The sequence below is a fragment of the Hetaerina americana genome, unplaced genomic scaffold (assembly GCF_022747635.1).
Source record: "Hetaerina americana unplaced genomic scaffold, ioHetAmer1.1.p SCAF_5, whole genome shotgun sequence".
Taxonomy (NCBI): Eukaryota; Metazoa; Arthropoda; class Insecta; order Odonata; family Calopterygidae; genus Hetaerina; species Hetaerina americana.
Genome location: NW_027287095.1, coordinates 13,326,547 through 13,344,636, shown reverse-complemented (window position 1 = coordinate 13,344,636; position 18,090 = coordinate 13,326,547). Strand labels below are relative to the sequence as shown.

The 18,090-nt window shown below is 47.1% G+C and overlaps 1 protein-coding gene across 1 annotated transcript in view; it reads right to left on the bottom strand.

Annotated features, from left to right (window-relative positions):
* Positions 1-17,610, bottom strand: part of LOC139693537 (nucleolysin TIAR-like) — a 99,463-nt gene extending 81,853 nt beyond the window's left edge. Inside the window, exon 1 of the mRNA XM_071591734.1 lies at positions 17,541-17,610. The gene's annotated coding sequence lies outside the window, so the exon portion shown is untranslated. The remainder of the gene's footprint in view (positions 1-17,540) is intronic.
* Positions 17,611-18,090: the final 480 nt, after the last annotated feature.

The following is an 18,090-nucleotide window of genomic DNA, read 5'->3' as shown; positions in this document are numbered from 1 at the left end:
GAGCGTTTTCAAAAAACATGCAGGAGGTGTTTGTATGTATGTATACAAAAACATAAACACACACACACATATATTTGTGTACATTATATATATATATATATATATATATATATATATATATATATATATATATATACTATATATATATATATATATATATACTATATATATATATATATATATATATATATATATATATATATATATGTATGTATGTATCCCAGCACCATGCATACATACCAACACAAATGGATATAATACATATACACCAATACAATAATATGTAAATATTTATCGCGTAGTTACGGAGGTTTCTCTAACTCTCTCCGAAAAAGGTAGCGCGACCTAACTCCCTCCCGGGGGAAATGGCTCCCTCTCTGCTGCTCTCTCTCCCACAGTCCTCGTGCGCAACCCACGAGGATCAAAGGAAGAAGGGGAGGAGGTTGGAGGAAAGGAGGGGATTGGGGGAAAGAGGCTCACCTACTGATGCCGGATCGAACTTGGTGCAGAAACACTAAAGGGTTGGCGTGGGGGTGAGGGGGCGGGGTGGTGAGGGGGGGGCGTGGGGGCGAGGAAGGCGTGCGGCGGGGGGGGGTTACCCCGGAGGCGTCTGGGACGATATGGATTAATTTAAATAGAGGGGAAGGGGGGTGGGGAGTTGGGGGGTTGGGAGGGACGAAGGCGGGTGGAGGGAAGCCAAAGCAAACGTGGAAAGTGAGCAGCGGAGCGCCCTCCCGCCCCTGCGTCGCGCCCCAGCCTCCCTCCCTCAAACGAAAATAACGCCATCTCTGGCGTGTGTCTGTGTGTGCGCGAGTGGCGGTGGAGATGGAGGGGAGCACGAAGGTGAAAGAGAGACGGGACGGGGGCGGAGGAGTAAAGTAAAAGAGGGTGTGGGAGGGGTCAAGGATATATGTCCCCCTCCCATTCTCTCAATCTGTCACTAGCACCCTCCCCATCCCCCTCTGCCGCCCCTCGTCTCCGATTTCGGCCGTTTTCCCGGGCTCACCCATGACAAAGGGGGTGGGGGTGTTCTAAGGTAGATGGGGGGGGGGGGTGGGGGTGCAACTAGGGAATTGAGAAATATTCATCATTCTAACGGGAGGGAGGCTCCTTGCAAAACGCCTGATGCGACCAAGCCACGTTCTAAGTGGGGGGAACATGCAAATGTTTTTTTATATAGGAAAAACATACTTCTTTGGTGGAAAAAAATGATCTTTTAACTTCTCGAGTATGTCGTGAGTGTTCTAAGGGTAAGGGTGGTGGCCACTAACAAAACGCAAAAAATACACACTTGTAGAAACTCCGGACTCATATTAGGTTTTCGGATTAATATTTTTTTCCATATTGACGAACATCGTGCCATGCTCCGCAAACTGGCTGGTCTTGAGTCTCAAAAGAGGCTCTGTCTCATGCGAATAAAGTTTTGAAGAAGAGGTATATAACACGATTACATCGAAAATCAATATGTTAATCCAAAATAAGAGGGATGAGATACCAGGGGCAAATGATTTTTAAATAAATGGATTCGGCACGAGTCAGTATCATGAGTAGACGCCTATCATTTACATAATCTAGGGACGAAAAGACAAAATTCTACAATTACAAGTTCCTACTGATATGAAAACAATTAAAAATTAGAAAAAAAACTACTGGATTTTTTAGGCTACGAAGTCCCCTTAATACGGCGTAGTTAAACGAAATGTAACCCTTGAGAAATAAAATTGCCTGGGCATTTAGAGCCAACCATTTCCGATCTCCAACTGCTTTGAAAGGAGTGAAATGTACAAACTCATCTCCCCTGTATATACTTCGATATGCATAAAATATGATTGTTTAGCTATCATCAAACGTGTTAGGCGCCTGGAGTGGGCTGCCTCATCTATGCATAAGTACGTTGGAAAAACAATTGCGGCATATTAATTAAAAAAATGTAGGGTTCATCGACTCGGAGAGAGGACGAGCGGCGTGGGCAGACGACGTGGATTCGAAGAATTCAGCGCCACCATCATCAAGAATACCGGAAACAAGATCTGGGCGGAAGAAGAGGTATCATTTTTTAAGCGCGGCGGCGAAGCAAGGCCAAGGCAGCGACGTTAGTATTCATCGCTTCAGTACGCATCACTCCTTGAATCATCAATTCAAAGCGCAGTACCGAACGGCAGGTAGAATACGACAGATTATTACACGCATATTATCCAAGCCACCTCATTTTCCACCAACCACACCCGACGAAAAGGAGGAGGGCCGAAAAACATGGCGAGCCATTATGATTTCCAAGGAGCTTACCAATATTCCCTCAGCACCCCTCACCCCCTCGATTCCTAACTTCCCCATTATAACCACCACCGAGGAGCAATTCATCCATTCTCCTATACCCTTCCCCGCCCCATCCAACCCCCTCCGAACCATTTCATTAAGCCCACTCAAGTGACGCAACAGAGGTGATCTAAAAGTTGACGATGTCCCTTAACACGGCCTTTCCCCGTCATCTTTTTTATCCCATTATCTTGCGCTTCTTCTCCCACACCCCGCCTCCCCAGTTAAACCAACACGGCGAGAAAACGACCCCACCACTCCCCCATTCCTTCCGCTACCGGCGCCCAATCTGTTCCTTTTAATTCGTTCAATGCCCACTCTATCAACTCCCCCGTTTCCCGAAGATCCATTTACAAGGGGGCCATAAAAAAACCACAATTTCGAATTTTTTGGAGGGCCTTTAAGGAGATTTTAATGGTTGTGGGATAAACTTCATTTTACGAAAATTAAAACTTTTGTTTTTAATATTGCGCACACAATTACCCCGTCGCGCACGACAGAACATGAAATTGGCAATTCGCGGTTTGACATCAAGTAACATAATTTCGTCAATAAACCGCATCTTGTTTTTTTTACGAATTGCACTTCGCATATAAGTAAGACTATAGAAGGGACATAATAGGAATCCGAGCTGCAATTCCGCAAATTATGGGGACTTGGCTCGGATTTCATTCGAAATTTTAAATACATGTATTTATGACGGTATATTTCAACCAAATCCCCAATCAATTCGAGGACATTGATAATTTTTCACTTGCAAACACAGGGAAGATCGCCCTGCCCAGGTGAGAGAGAGAGAGAGAAATGCTGTTGCTGGCTTTTACACGCCAGTGATTCTTTGACAGTCACACAAATAATTCTTCGCCGAAAAGACATTAAATCCACCATGAAGAGAGGTGGCACGTGTATGTCGAGAATATGGCCTCAGCCGCCTCGAAACAGCCATTACCACTCAATGCGTGATGCATTTCCGTGATCCTAAAACAACGACACACAGACACACACGTGCGCACACAGAATCCTACACTCGCTCGGGCATATTCGAAATGCACTTAACCTGTAATACCACCAAACACACACAAGCATATAAATTTCAAATTCGAACTGGAAAGGACATAAAATTTACCCGCGCAGACGGGTAGGCTGACATAAATCCCAGTTTATGTAATAATTTTTTATGGGCCATCACAAAGGGTTATTAGCCACGTCAAAATGCCACGCGCAAGGCAGAGAGGAGTGGGGGATGGTTCGAATGGGTGTAAGGGACGAGAGGAAAGGTGGAGGGACGTTCGCTAATGACCCGGCAAACATCACAAAACACCCTTTTCATTTAGCGCGCGGGAGTCCTTATGTAAATTACACATCCGCCACCCCAGCCCCGCTCGCCTAACTTACCTCTGCCACCCACTAACGGGGAGGCACCTTTAAGGGTCACACCCTGATCCCTAGAACACATTCATTCCCCCAATCCACCCCTCACCACCTCGGAACTAATCAAAGCGCAAAAAATCTCTCCGCAATCTCTCATGAGCATCAGCTCCGCGCACTTCCCTCCTCTTCTACGCCCATCAGATCTTCACCCTCGTGCCAAAAGACGCCGGCCACAGCGCAGGCGCACCCCTGACGACACTGAAGGCAGGCGGGGGAGAATCCTTCCGGCCTTGATGGCCATCCTTCAGCCCACCCCGGCAACGACCTTCCATCATCGCCCACCATCTCTTCCACAGCCATTGACTGGAGAACGCAGAGAAACTCCACCCAAAATCTCCGTCATTCCCCCCCTCCCCCTCCCAAACCACTTAGGGGTGCGGAGTGAGAGGAAGTGGGCGGCCATTTATACTCAAGGCCTGGTAGTGACGGCAGCGCTACGGAAGCCACTCGCCAAGTTTTTCCCTCGCTAACTAACGTATGAAATGTACGTACTGCACATCACATACATACATTAGCGTCTTCGGTTTCATATACGGCCGGAAGCACGGGACAACACCACTCCTCGGGATCGATTCTCAAATTCATTCTGTGATTTGGGGATTGGTGCAAAATAAATTTAGTAAAAACGTTTATTCTGAAATCAGTCGCTTATCCATTACACGAAAATGAAAATACCCAAAAGTTAACGCCCGATTGGGGATGACACCAACAGAGAATCTCAGTACATCAAACATCGGTACGCCAAAAAATTCTAGCGAATGTTGCAAGGCTGACTGCGAGTGGCGCATGCGCCTCATTGTAGAGCATGAATTTGAGTTGTAAAGGATTGTTGTCTGCAAGAAGCGATTGTTTATCACGGATCGTGCGTTGGAATGAATCATTAAGAAATCCCAAATTACCTTCGCTGCTGGGTAAGCATAGGCCATTGGCATGGGTCAAGTGATCTGGGAGTCATTACACGCATATCCATTATCGGCGACGGATACCAATCTCTGGCACGCTTCATGTTCATTTCTCGAAAATGTTCATTCCCTCACCATCACTATCACTACGGAGTAAATATGATGGGGCTGCAACGTACATACATACAGATACAAATAATGAGAGGCGTTTCTGGCGATCTGACGATAAATGAATGAAAACACGATGGATGATGATGGTGAGACCCCTTTTAGAGAAAGAAATAAAATAAATGCCAAAGAAACTGCGGGAGATGCCGCAACAGTAACTTTTAACGGAGTCATCCGCTAATGTGCATTTCAATGCAACAATTTCAGAGTGTAAAATACATTCGCCTTGACTGGGATGTCAAGGCGAATGATTTTTACACTCTGAAATTGTTGCATTGAAAATAAATGCCGTTGAAAATGTAGTGTTGAAGCGTTTATTACGGGGAAAGGAAATAACTGGCGAGATATAAAACAGCACCAGAAGTTGGCGGAGGGAAGCTTTTATTAAAAAGAAAGGAATTATTTTAGCAGCAGGATGCTGTAACTCCTATTGATCGCAAAACAATGGACAGCTTAAAAGGCCACGACAGGTACACATGCTGTGAAATTGAAATATTAGGCTGTGAAGACAGAATGGAAATCGGTCACAGAGACATCCATAAGAGACAATTTAATTTTCCTGGGCATGGGAGAATACTAACGGCTCTTACGTATTACTTGGAGTGCGAGTCAAGGGTGGTCAGTTCACTGCAATTACTATTGCCATACTGTTTTCTTTCAGGGAGCAACGCGATGGAGGTGGCCTCCACACAGCTTCACCCCCAAATATAAAGTGGACTTTTAATTTTTATCTGTAAAACGCAGTAGGGAGGAGACGTCATCACATATGCGGTGGCCACGAACGGAGATGATGGGAAAATAGTACAGAGTATAAATATAAATCCCGGGACTTGTCCCCAAAGTTAGAGCCTCAAAAGACAACAAACTATACAAATTCCGATTTGCCCACTGAACGCGTCTTCCACTCGGCGGGTCCGCGGATTTCACGTCCGGCTGAAGTCCAAAACGTCAAACCGAATCGCATCCCCTCGACTCCCCTCTTCGAGTTTCCGAGTCAAAAGGCCCGCGACTCCTCTTGATCCCAGGCTAAATTTTACACGTGCGAAACAACATATGTATACTCCTGCACCAGTGTCGACGGAAAAAATACATCGAGGAATCACTGGTTGGTATTTACTTGCTCGACTGTGTGCACAGGCAAGTTGCTGCTAGTGTCAACATTCTCGTCCCAACGGGCTCGCACCACTGTGTACATGAAGGCTAAATAATTGACCCACATCGCGAGACTGTTTAAATATTGCTTAATTCCATGCCTGCCGAAGTGCCTCGCGTCAAAAGTTCAAATGTATGTATAGAGTGGTTGGTGAAATTTTCACGAGAGATGTTAGTGTGCGATGCGAAGGAGCCAGAGAAGTACTCGCGTAGCCGTAATAAACCCGAGGATTGATAATAGTCCAAGGCAGTGTGCACGTGAGGTGTATGGTGGATGGAATGCGGGGTGAAGTGGCGGAAGAAGGCGAAAGGGAAAGGTCGGGGGGTGGGAGAAGATGTACGTGGGGTGAGAAGCCAAGGGGAGAAGAGAGGGAATCTTTTTATCGCGAGAGAGGGTTGCTGGAAGAATGAGATTACTGGATGATGGCATTATATGGCCGGGAAAGGGGAGCCCAGAGAGAGCGGGAAGGGGAGGGTGCCGAACGTCGCGCAATCTCCCATTTCTGCTTCCTCGAGGGGGGCGGAGTAAACATTGGGAAATGGAGGGAGGGGGTTGGGTACGGGCGGGTAGGCCTCGCGTGGGGGCCTCGAAGGCAAAGAGACATCAGACCTCCGTTGCCGCCTCCCACCCACCCACACACGCCTCCCCGAATTAATGGCAACCGTGGATCGTCGAGGAGGCAGAGTGCAAAGCTATTGGGATGCGGAATGCAGGAGGAAGGAAGTTTGCGCGCCCAGCCCAAATGAACCAATTTGCAAGCATTATTCACGCCGGGGAGCCAATCCCTCCCCCCATCCACCCAACCGAGCGAAATAATAAAGAGCAAACTGCAATCCTGCAGCCCGACACGGCGGAAAATTAAGTAAGGAGCATCATCCGCTCGCTTTTAGAGTCGGCGGCGTAAACCGTCATTCTACCTGGGTCCTTGTTTTCTTCCGAGGGTTCCCGGGAATCGAGGTGACGTGAGGTCGCAGAAGAGCGTGGAGCACCAGGACGTGTCGAGACGAAAAATGCAGTGCGAGGTAAAGAACTCACGCTTACGACTTAAGGTACCTACTACACGTAATCCTGAGGACACAGCAGCTTTATCAGATGACTTAAATGCAATATAATGCTGGTGCGACACTTGGCAAGTATAATTTAACTTAAAAAAGTGCATGGCGATGAATTTTTGGAAAAAGAGCAATTCCCTCCAGAATGCTTACTGCATCGGGAGCACCGAAATGGAAAGTGCAGACACGATTAAATACCTAGGCGTTACCCTCACTCACGATCTCTCCTGGGTGAAACATATACGGAGAATATGTGGACAAGCTAACAAATAATTATAATTTATTAAAAGAGTACTGGGTGAATGCGATGAAAAAGTTTAAAGAGAAATCTTATCTTTCGCTGGTTAGGCCTCATTCAGAACATACAGCTAGCATATGGGATCCTCATGAAGCCGGATTGATTGCCGAATTAGATCGCGTGAATCACACAGGAGCTAGATTGTTGGACTACTGTATTATCCATAAGATAAACTCGAATAAGTTTAACATCACCCTCACGTGAACACTATGAGAAGAGAACCCAAAACAAAGGGGAAAAGGGCGCCTGTGAAGTCTCTCGCCGTCGACCGATGAGTCAAAGAGAAGAGACCTACCGAGCATGGGCGAGGAGGCAGTTGGGGAAAATATGTGGCGCGGTTAATTAGCTAAAGTGGGAGCCAAATTAAAATGGAGTGCGGAAATCAGTTAATGTGGGCGCGAGTTAATGAGGAAGGAGAAGGAAATGAAAGTGAAGTCAGAGCGAGTGGCATGCCACAGCACTTCTCGGCTTTTGAAAGGCGGGGCCGAAAGAAACGAAATCACAGATGAGATAAAGATAACATTTACATCTAAAAAATATATCATATCACCATTATGGGATGAGACTGAAAGGTTGAAGCGATCAGTTGGCACTTCCGGCGTGAGATTTGGTTCAAACTTAAGTAAAATCAATATAACTGAATGAAATTTAATAATGTGGAGGGCGCACACATTTTTCTTACACACGATGGAGACTCATAAACAAATGAGACCGACGTCAGGGGTTTATCGATAAATTTGCCGTGAAATTCTCAGTCACCGAACGGTGGAAAGAGGAAGGCAGCCTGGCCTCTTCCGCGCTGCCATTCCCGCGGATTCAAAAGGCGAAGCTGTAACCGTCACTCGAGCCGAAGGCACTCACGTTCGGGGAGAACTTCGCCACGCAAGGAAAAGTGAAAAGTTTCACACCTCTGAGACCACGAGTACCGTGAACTTTAACTTGCCAGGAGCCAATTGTATTTCTGTGGAGTACGCATGAAAAATTAAAAATTGACATGTACGCTATCTAGTACGTATATCGACCACAACAAAAACTGCCGGAATCGATTCAGATTCGACGTTGGGGACGTTCGAAACTACATTCCTGCTCGAAAGCAGCATTTGAAAGCCGACGATATTTAAGGTGTACATGCGGACGAAGCGGAACCAACCAAAAGACAATTAAATAAGCAGAGTATAAAATAGGTTACTACGTCCAAAATAGCAAACAGATCATAGGAAACAGGGCAAGGCAATGATGCACTGTAGTGAGTCGCGGAAAAAGCTATTTTGGAAAAAATACGTACGGACCCAACAAGAAGAGTGGGAAACACTGGAAAAAGGGGGCTTGTTTTAGAAAAACACGCGCAAGGCTATCTTTCATATAGGAAACAAACAAGGTGGAATATGAGTAAGAGCAAATAAGTTCAAGTTCTAAAACTCTTAGCTAAACCAAGATCAAAATGGAACACAATGGCAAGCAGGCACCCCATCAATTACCACGCACGACACCCCTCCTTCCCTTCCCCTCCCTCGCCCCCACTACCATTCGCAGTATTTGCAGCAGCGTATCCGCGGGTTTCTCTCGCAGAGGGTTAAATTGGCGCTACCGTAGGCGTGCATTCCCGGAAAACAGGACACGAAGGAAAGCCCGAGTCTAAAAGGGATATTATCGGAAACATTTCAAACGAATGAAGATAGGCGGAAGAGGGAGTTCTCCCGGAGAAGTCCAATCTGCAAAAAAATTCTGACAACGTAGGATTTAGATGTTGTCAGATTAGATCTGGACTTCTCCGGTAGCGATCAGAGACACCAGGGGGTTAGCGGTGAAGGTTGGAACTACTGCTAGACGAGGCGAGCGACAAGCGTAATAGCCAACTTCTCCTGCGCACCCACCCACCCCCACACCGAAATTCACCCCCCCCCAAACCCCAAGGAAAACACTCACCCACACACACACACCCAGATTACCCATGCCCAGATTCTCCCCTCCGCCCACGCCAATGAGAAATTTTCCCATCAAGCAAAGATTGAAGAGAGGCGGGAGTGAGGGACACCATCCTGACAATTTTATGCTCGGATGGTTAAGCAAAGAGAGATTCGAGAAGGGAAACTGCGCGCCGCACACCAATCGAATGGCTCCCCCATGACGACGACAAGGGAGCATTATTTCCGCTGAAAATAAACTGAACTTCTCACGAAGACCAATTGCATGTGTATCTATTGAGAGTAAACTCGATCCAGGTGTATGCTTCCCAAAGTCATGGATCGAAATTTGCTGTTTTCTATCCACCTTCATACACACTATACGATTACCTATTTTTAACGCTTGAAGCATGGCGTGACGAAATGCGTTTTGTCAATGGGTTCCCCCAAACACAATCTACATCAACAGAATACCCGGAAAGATTCTGGAGAAGCACATGGCGCGGCGGGGGGAGTGTTACGGCAACATTCTGATGGCCAAGCTATAGTTGATGTCAATCAGCCTAGGGGTTGCAAGCATTGCTGAGTAAATAAGAAATCTAGTGCGATAGATATGGGATGAGAATCAATATAAATGAAAAAAAGGTAAGGAGGTTTTCCAGAAATAGAAAGATTAATTTAAACTGTTCAACGTTAAAATAGGGGGGTAAAAACTAGGGCAGGTGGAGCAGTTTGCGTACTTCGGAAGTGTTTGGGATCAAAATAGTCAACGTAGTATGGGCATAGAGACAAAACTTGCACTAGGCAAAGCCCTTTCAACAAGAGGAGGGAATTGATGACAGGTACATTAAGAAAGGATATTTAGAAAACGCTCGTCAAAACTTTGATATGGAACATAGTTTTATACGGGGCGGAAACATGATCATTGAAGCAGGAGGGTAAACGTAGATTGTAGGCTTTTGAAATGTGGGTTTGGAGAAAGATGGAGAAGGTTTAAAAGGAAAACAAATGCGGAAGCAAGTGCTAGGCATGGTGGGGGAGGAGAGGGGATTCTTGGGAGAAATCCAAAGGAGGCGTGGGGGATTTATTGGAAATTTTGAACGGCAGTGGGATGTTGAAGACTGTGATAGAAGGGAGAATTAGGCAAATGAGATAGGGCTAGGAATTAGATAGGGATGTTGGACGAAAGGAAGTACACACAGATGAAGAGAGGCTTGTCGTAGAGTAGGACGTTGCGTCGTGTTTTGTTAGGAGAGACAAGATATTTCTTTATTTGGTAGTTGTATCAAAACAGAACTTATGTCTGCATTTAATGAACTCAGCCCATCGAAAACTACTTTCCGTTTTAGGTTAGATAAAGAGTCATTTTCTTTTTAAAACTAGAAAACTTTAGTTTGTGCATCTATGTGCTAAGAAACCTTGCGAAGGCTTCCTTGTTATCTAAAAATACGGTATCTACTTGGGTATTCCATTCCCCCGATTCCAAGATATCATAAATAAAAACTCATTTTTGTTACGTAAAATCGTTTTTGTAAACCCGTGCTCGCTGTGGCCGTTGACTGTCGAGAGACAACAATACACAACCATAATACAACCTTGTCCAGCAATCTATGGTATGTTTTAAGATTTTGCAGAGACTTTTAGTTATAGATATCGGTCTCGAATTACCAGGGTCCCCATTATCGACACCTTTACAAGGTATTTACGTGAGGTAGCTTCCAGTGGCGAGGTACTGAACCTTCTATCGAAAAGCAAAAAATCTTTTTAAATAATTTGCCATGTCTTCCGCTGGTGCTTAATTTGTTTTTAAATTTCGGAGCCGATTTTCTACTCCTCCCTTGGAAAATAATGTCACTCGTGAATTCTTCAAGTGGTCAAGGGACGCAATATTGTTCACCAATATTTTTGGTTTAGACGCACTGAATGATATTATTTAGGATATCAGTTTTTAGGCCGTCTGCGACAATTTTACCATTATCTGTTATAAGGGAGGGAATAGTTACCGTCTACACCCTTGAAGTATTTACTGCGTAATGCACCCATGATTTGCGAATATTATTTCTATCCTTTAGAGAATAAATAACTTTTTACAGCTGGCTAGCAATAAGGCCAACAAATTACTTAAGAGTAAACGTGGCGGAAAACTACGTTTTAGGGACTCTTTCAGGAAAAGAGGCTAGATAACCTTACAGTATTGCAAGTACCCACCTGAACACATCCCAATCAACGGACCGTTTTTTCAAATTTCCCGACGTGGAAATCAATAAAGAATTACAGCAAAGCTGAAAAAACCATCCTCTTCATTAACACCTCAGTCTTACACGATGTCACACCCTCTGTACCGCCTGCAGATACGGCGGACGAGGGCAATGCATTAATCCACCTCAACCACAGTCACAAACTGAAGCACGCAGTGTGCCCTTGCGTTTCCGCATTCCCATTTATTTTTTCCGTGCGCACCAAAAGGAACATAAATAAATTTCGAAGAGGTTTTTTAGGGGGGGGGCACTCAAATCGTAAACCAAGGACTCCAAAATCAATTTATCGACAAAATGGATCAAACGTTCCCTCTGTGCCAGATGCATGATAACATTTTTAGCGTGATCCTCTCTGTTGGATGCGTGCCCCTCGCAATGACGACCGCCAAGATCTTCGCTCTTCCCCCGAGCCGGTCTCGCCAACTGGAAAATACATTATTCCTGCCTCCTTCGCCATCCTCACGCCCTCCTTCCCACTCTTCTCAAGACCATCCATCCATGCCACAGTTGAGCCGAATGGCACGCACGCGCCGCCCCGCCCGAGGAAAGACGGCCTCCTTCCTCCCGCCGCCCAGATTTCGCCGCCGCTAGTAATTTACCTTGATCTCTCCTCACACACCCACGCTGAATCACACACACACTCTCCGCCACCAGCACTTCCCAACCTTCACCCCCCCCCTCAAACCCCGCACTAATGCGAACACGCCCCCCCGTCCCGCTGCTATCCCTCGGGATCTTCGCGGGAATTGCCTCCGCAAACCCTCACCGCACGCACCCCCTCCCGCCCCCAATCCTTTCTCCAACATTCTACAGCATCCACTGACACATAGTCGGCCTCCTCCCGCCCCTTCCCACCCACGCCGGGCCCTCAGAGCCGCCGCCCCCCCCTCTCTGCTTTCAACGTCGACACCACCGCCACCGCGGGCACCGCCCTGCAAAGCGCGCCTCCGGCAACGAGATAAACGATTAACATTCGGGCACGAATTGAAGACGCATTAATTAACGAAGCTCTCGTTTCCACCTCAACTGAAGTATCTTTCTTAGGGAGATTATGTTGCTGTGATGAGAGGTTCAAGAAACTGCATTAAGGTGCTTTCCCGGAGCCGCCTCCCATCGGCATCTCCAAAAGGCGGACACGAGCCAATTCAAACAAATCCGACGCGAGCATCTCACCGTCCAAGTAATTAAGGGAACGCTTACGTATAACGGAGTGCTATAATTTGGAACTATTGAATGGATTAATTATCTAATAAACCCGATCGGAAAACATGACTTGAAACCGCTATCATGAGGCTCCACGGCAGCGAATACAAAAAGTTTGTGGGAATGCAATTGTGCGGTGGCTAACGTACTGGCTTCCCACCCTGAAGGCCCGGGTGCTCATCCCGGCGGCGACAGATATTTTTCAGTGGTAACCCGTTCCCTACTTGAGATGTTTCGGGTAGAGCACTTTGAGTGAGTACGCCGTCCGTCGGATGGGACATTAAGCTGCGGACCCCTTGGCGTCTTTCGCAAAGAGCACGCTATTGCCGACTAATAATAATAATTTCTCTCTAACCTTCATCCTTTCCTGTCCATCCCTAATGGCGCACATATTCTCACCTGTCAGTCGCCTCCCATAAAACTACTACTACGAGAGGTTTTTTTGGATACGGCGGGGTCTGATATGATATGCAGGAAGCTGTCGAGGAGAGATCGGTGTGTTACCCGCGTCCGAACGTCATTAAATGAAAGTTTTCGGGAATGCAAGCAACGTAAGTCACCCTTTTGTCGCGTCCTGCACTTATGCGAAACTCGTAACCCATTTCTAAGCACCGAACGCGAAAATCCAAAGATTTTGCGACCGAAGACAATGTATATCGTTCCAAACCCTCATATTCCATCTTCTAACGTCATAATACGCTCTCTTCGGCGAACCGTGGGAAAGAAAATAAAATCAGAAAAATATAAACATGCAAAACTGCATTAAACCGTCCTCGATCAGGGGGTGAAATTAACTTTATCGCACTCGCTCATTCATCAGCCGGAGTTTACGACGCTCGTTTTAATTTCCTTAATTGAAATATTATTCTGGCGCTGATAAGCGTTCATCTTGAATGCGAAAGGATGTGGTTCGGAGCACGCGGGACCAAATCCCTTTATATAGTATGCATAACGAGCGAATAAACATCTACCCTTTCCATTCCAGAGGCTGTACGCGGGCAGGACAGGGGCAGCAGCAGACGGGGAAGGCAGGGCAGGGAGTGGGGAAACATGCCATCAAAACACCGCTCATAGCTCCGCCGTCAATACGCGAGTGTAATTCCGCGCAGGGGGAGAGATCACCTCCACTCACCCCAAAATAAAATCCCGACACATACACACACACACGCAAGCACGCTTTTATGAACTCGCCCTCTAGTTTTAACGGCGGAATAACAAACCCCTCACATTTTTCTCCCCGCCACACCTTTCCCATCCCCAACTCTCCTCTACTACTTTTTTTATTTTCGAGAGAGGGGGGTGGGAGAGGAGGAATGGCATTAAAATCTTTAGCGGGAGCGCGCACACCATACCTTTAATTAACTCGGTGGGCCATAAAGATTTCTCTTTCGCGCTTGAGAAGGAGAAAGAGAAAACAGAGGCGACGCTTAGCTCGGCATGGCTATCTCTTTCTCGTCCCTCGCAGTCACAGAGCTTCCTTCTCTCACTATTCGGCATAAAACGAAACAGTAAGCCTTAAGGACACCAAAACATTAAAACCACCCCTTCCTCCTCCCCCCCCCCCCAGATCTCGACCCACCATAATAATCCGGGCCAAAATACAAGCCCCTCTTCTCGGCACACAGCCAGCCAACTCCTCACTTCAATCTTCCTTCGCCTTGAGTGGGGCTAGGGGGAGGGGCCGGAGAGAGAGAGAGAGAGAGAATGGGGGAAGCGCCCTCTGTAGACCTCCACTTCGCGACACCCTCCCCCCACCCCCCTTATCATTTCTCCAGTTGCCATCTCCTCGAAAGTAATCAAGACTTCCCTTCGAAATGCCTCCGCCGACTCCTTCCCCCCTTCCCTCCTCCTCCTTCCCCCTCTCTCCTTCCTCCTCCGATAAGACGCGCTTGGGCGGGGTGGGGTGGGAATAGAAAGGGTCCGTCCGAGCAAGGGGGCGAGCAATGACACACGTGAGTGTTGCGCGGGGACGGAAAAAATATTTTCCCGAGGAACCCTGAGAAAAAGGGTTGGGGACTTCACAGGGTTATTCCCTTCTGAAAAAACCGCGAAATACAAATTGCTAGTGGGTATTTCTTGATAGATGAGAACGCGGAGAGTTGACAGCGCGCTGTGGTTGGAGAGTTGAAAGGTAAACAAGCGATAGGGAGTGGTGGTGGGAGGTGAGGAGGGCAGGGCGAGGGGAGGGGGGCGACTGCTTGCCTCTTCCCCTACCGCTCCTCGTTACGTATTCCCGGCGTGGCTCGCTCGTGTTTGTGTGCATGAGTGGGGTGGATGGGGGGGAAAGGAACGGTGGGGGGAAGAAGGGGGGAGAGCGGATGAGGAGAGGAGGGGAGAAGTGTATCTAGCGAGCGAAGATCTTTCCGGAAAATCAGGGAGTGAAAAAACAACAGAAGCAAAAGCTCTTGCGTTATTAACTTTGATGATGCTTTCTCACTCTCTCGTCTTTGCCTTTCACTCCCCCACCCCCATCCCCCCTTCCGGATCGGTGGGGAAGGAGGGGCCGGGAGGGGGGGATGGGGCGGGCGAGAGTGGAGTGGAAGGCGGGAACAACTCGGGTGATTGATGGGCTTGTTCGTTAATGTAATGGATACGAAATGGGGTTTTCTTTCTCTCTCCCACAGCCTCCGTGCATCCCCCATCACCCCCACACCCCTCTCCCTGCGGGGGGTGTCGTAGCGGGGCGAGGGGAAGCGCGATTGGTAAGCGATCCCGCCGTGAGGTCACCCTCGCTCCGCACGCCTCGCATTCGGTCGCGTGACTTCGCGCGGAGAGGGAGTGACGGATAAGGCAACGTGCCACCCACGACTGACGCTGCCTCTCTCCGCCCATCTCCCGCCCCCTCGACCAAGGAGGATCGCCATCAGGGGGGTAACATTTCAGGGTTAATGCGAACGCGATGGCACCAACAAATCCAGCACCAATCCGATTACAAGACGGAAAGATGGAAATCTTGGGGTCTACCTCGACTGCCAAACGAAATGCCCAATTTTTTTTATATTTGACATTTGCTCATTCCATTAGCAATTTAAAATCATCCCGCTGCATAAATCATCTTCGTAATTCATAAGTGGTTTCCTTAATTATTCAAAAATACGAGTAACTGGGCGCATCAGCATCGCCGGTAATGATGATATTTTGTGGAAACCTTTTTTTTTCCTCTCTCTCTTTGAAAAATTAGAAACAAGAAAGAAACCACCTCCTCTTCGCCTCCACTGACCACGTTTCCGCAAACAAGGCTACTTCGTGCATGGTGAGTGGAGTGGAGCCAGCCGACTGGGGAGCAACGTATTCCCCGCCATGCAAATCCTCTGAGCAAATCTTTCACTCATCACCAAAGAAAAGAGTTAAAAGGCGTGGCCGAGACTGAAACTAATGCGCAAACAGAGCGGAAGCATCGACTGAGTCCCCTTTTCATTCGCCACGTGATTCGCTTCCCCGAAATACTGACTCCTCCGCCTTTCCCACCTCCCCTACACCACCTCCACCCACACACACACACACTCCATCCCATTAGGAGGGAGCGAGAGAGAGAGGATTTTTCCAGGAGGCGGGGATTTTACGCCGGCAATATTGATCGCTCGATTGATCACGTCCCTCCTCCCCCCCATCGACTGAAACCACGGGGAAAGAGCCCAGATGGCAGGTGGGCACAGGAGATCGAGAAGAAGCGGGCGCGAGTGGAGAGGACCGCACCACGCCAACATCTCCCGCCTCGTCTCGGGCAAAACCAGCGCCCCCGCTGTCAGCATTTCACGCTCTAAGTTAACCAACACTGCACCCATCCGGAGACCGAACCAGCATCCCAAGCGCCCAACCCAGCCAGGGTAAGAACCCCACCACCAGCACAACTCCACACGTGAGGGCAAGGGGGGAGGGGCCTTACCCCCAGCCGGGTGTTGTATGATCACTCTCAGGTGGAACACACGCCCTCCGTGAAGTGCAAATTCCAGTGCGGAATGGATTTGCATTCGACCAATTAACGGCAGGATCTCTCATCCTTTCCAAGGAGGAGGAGAGGGAAACACCGTCTAAAAACCATGAGCGGAATATAAAAACCACGCACTACCCTTAATGCTACTTCAGATTCCAATCATCTGAATTCCGAACTTTCATACCTAGCCTTCTGTCCACGGTCTACCATTACATACTTTTCCCTCACCGCTCCCCGCGTCAGGTTTCATGAAAAATATTCTGTTTGAGAGACACTCTTCAGACTTTTCATGATATCCACTGCTAAATAAGTTAAACAAATCTCTGGACAAACGAACTTAACTTATGTGACTGTAATAAATTTTATTGTTCAGAAATTCCTATCTGGAATTATAACAATAGAGATTTAGCTGTTATTGTAATTTTATTGTATAATGAGAGCTAGCAATTTTTCTCTAAATGAGTATTTATAATATCCGAGGGAAAGAGAGAATAGTTTAGAAAACATTACGAATTGCACCTAGTTTTGATCTAATTCCGAAGTGGGAAGGCTCTGGTAGGGTAGATCGCATTTACGAGACCCTTTTGGAACAATGGAACTCTTTTCAGATAGAAGACAATCCAGTTTGGAGGAAGTGACTGACTTGAAGAGAAGAATAAACGAAGAATTCTTATATCAAGCAAAAGAAAAAAGAGCAAAAATGACATAAAAGTTTTTAAATCATATTAGTCTATTAAATCCATCCGTTGAATGAAGAACAATAGCAAAGAGATAATTCTAGAATACAGAGAGTTTATCTTTCTGTATTCTAGAATTTTAAATCTGGAATCCAGGAAAATTTTAAGAATGACCAACGAAAATCACGGAGGATTGTGTTTATTGCTACACCATCAATAATGTAATTAGAGTAAAAGAACTTACCGCTTTCTTGACGAATGACACGAAGCCATATCCTTTAGATTTCAAGGTCTGCGGGTCACGGACTACTCTGCAGTCACTGCAAATGAAATAAAAACGATTAATCTCCGAATAATGGAAAAAATAAACACATACAATAATATTTGGAGGTAAAATTTTATCGTAAGGGCAAAATAAGTCTAAATTAGCGAACGCCGTGGTGCTCATCACAGGAACGAAGGGACGAAGATTAAGGAGACAGTCTTCCAAGCAGGTCGACGCTGTCTCCTCCCGCTTGGCCAGAGGCATGGGCGGCGGTTGGAGGCTACGATATCAAACACCAAAAGTAGGGGCAACTAGACACACCAACGTAAAAATGAACCCAAAACCAAAAAGGTCAGTTTAATAGGTGATGTAAGGGCTTAGCCCGACGGTGTGTGAAATTCACACATCAGAATAACAGAAGGGTGCCTGATCCCTTCCCTGTGCCGGCTATGGGTTCCCAGAAAGTTCTGTTACTCGAAAAATCTCGAAGCTAGAGCAAAGTTGAGTGTGCTCGCGAGGTTTGCGCGGG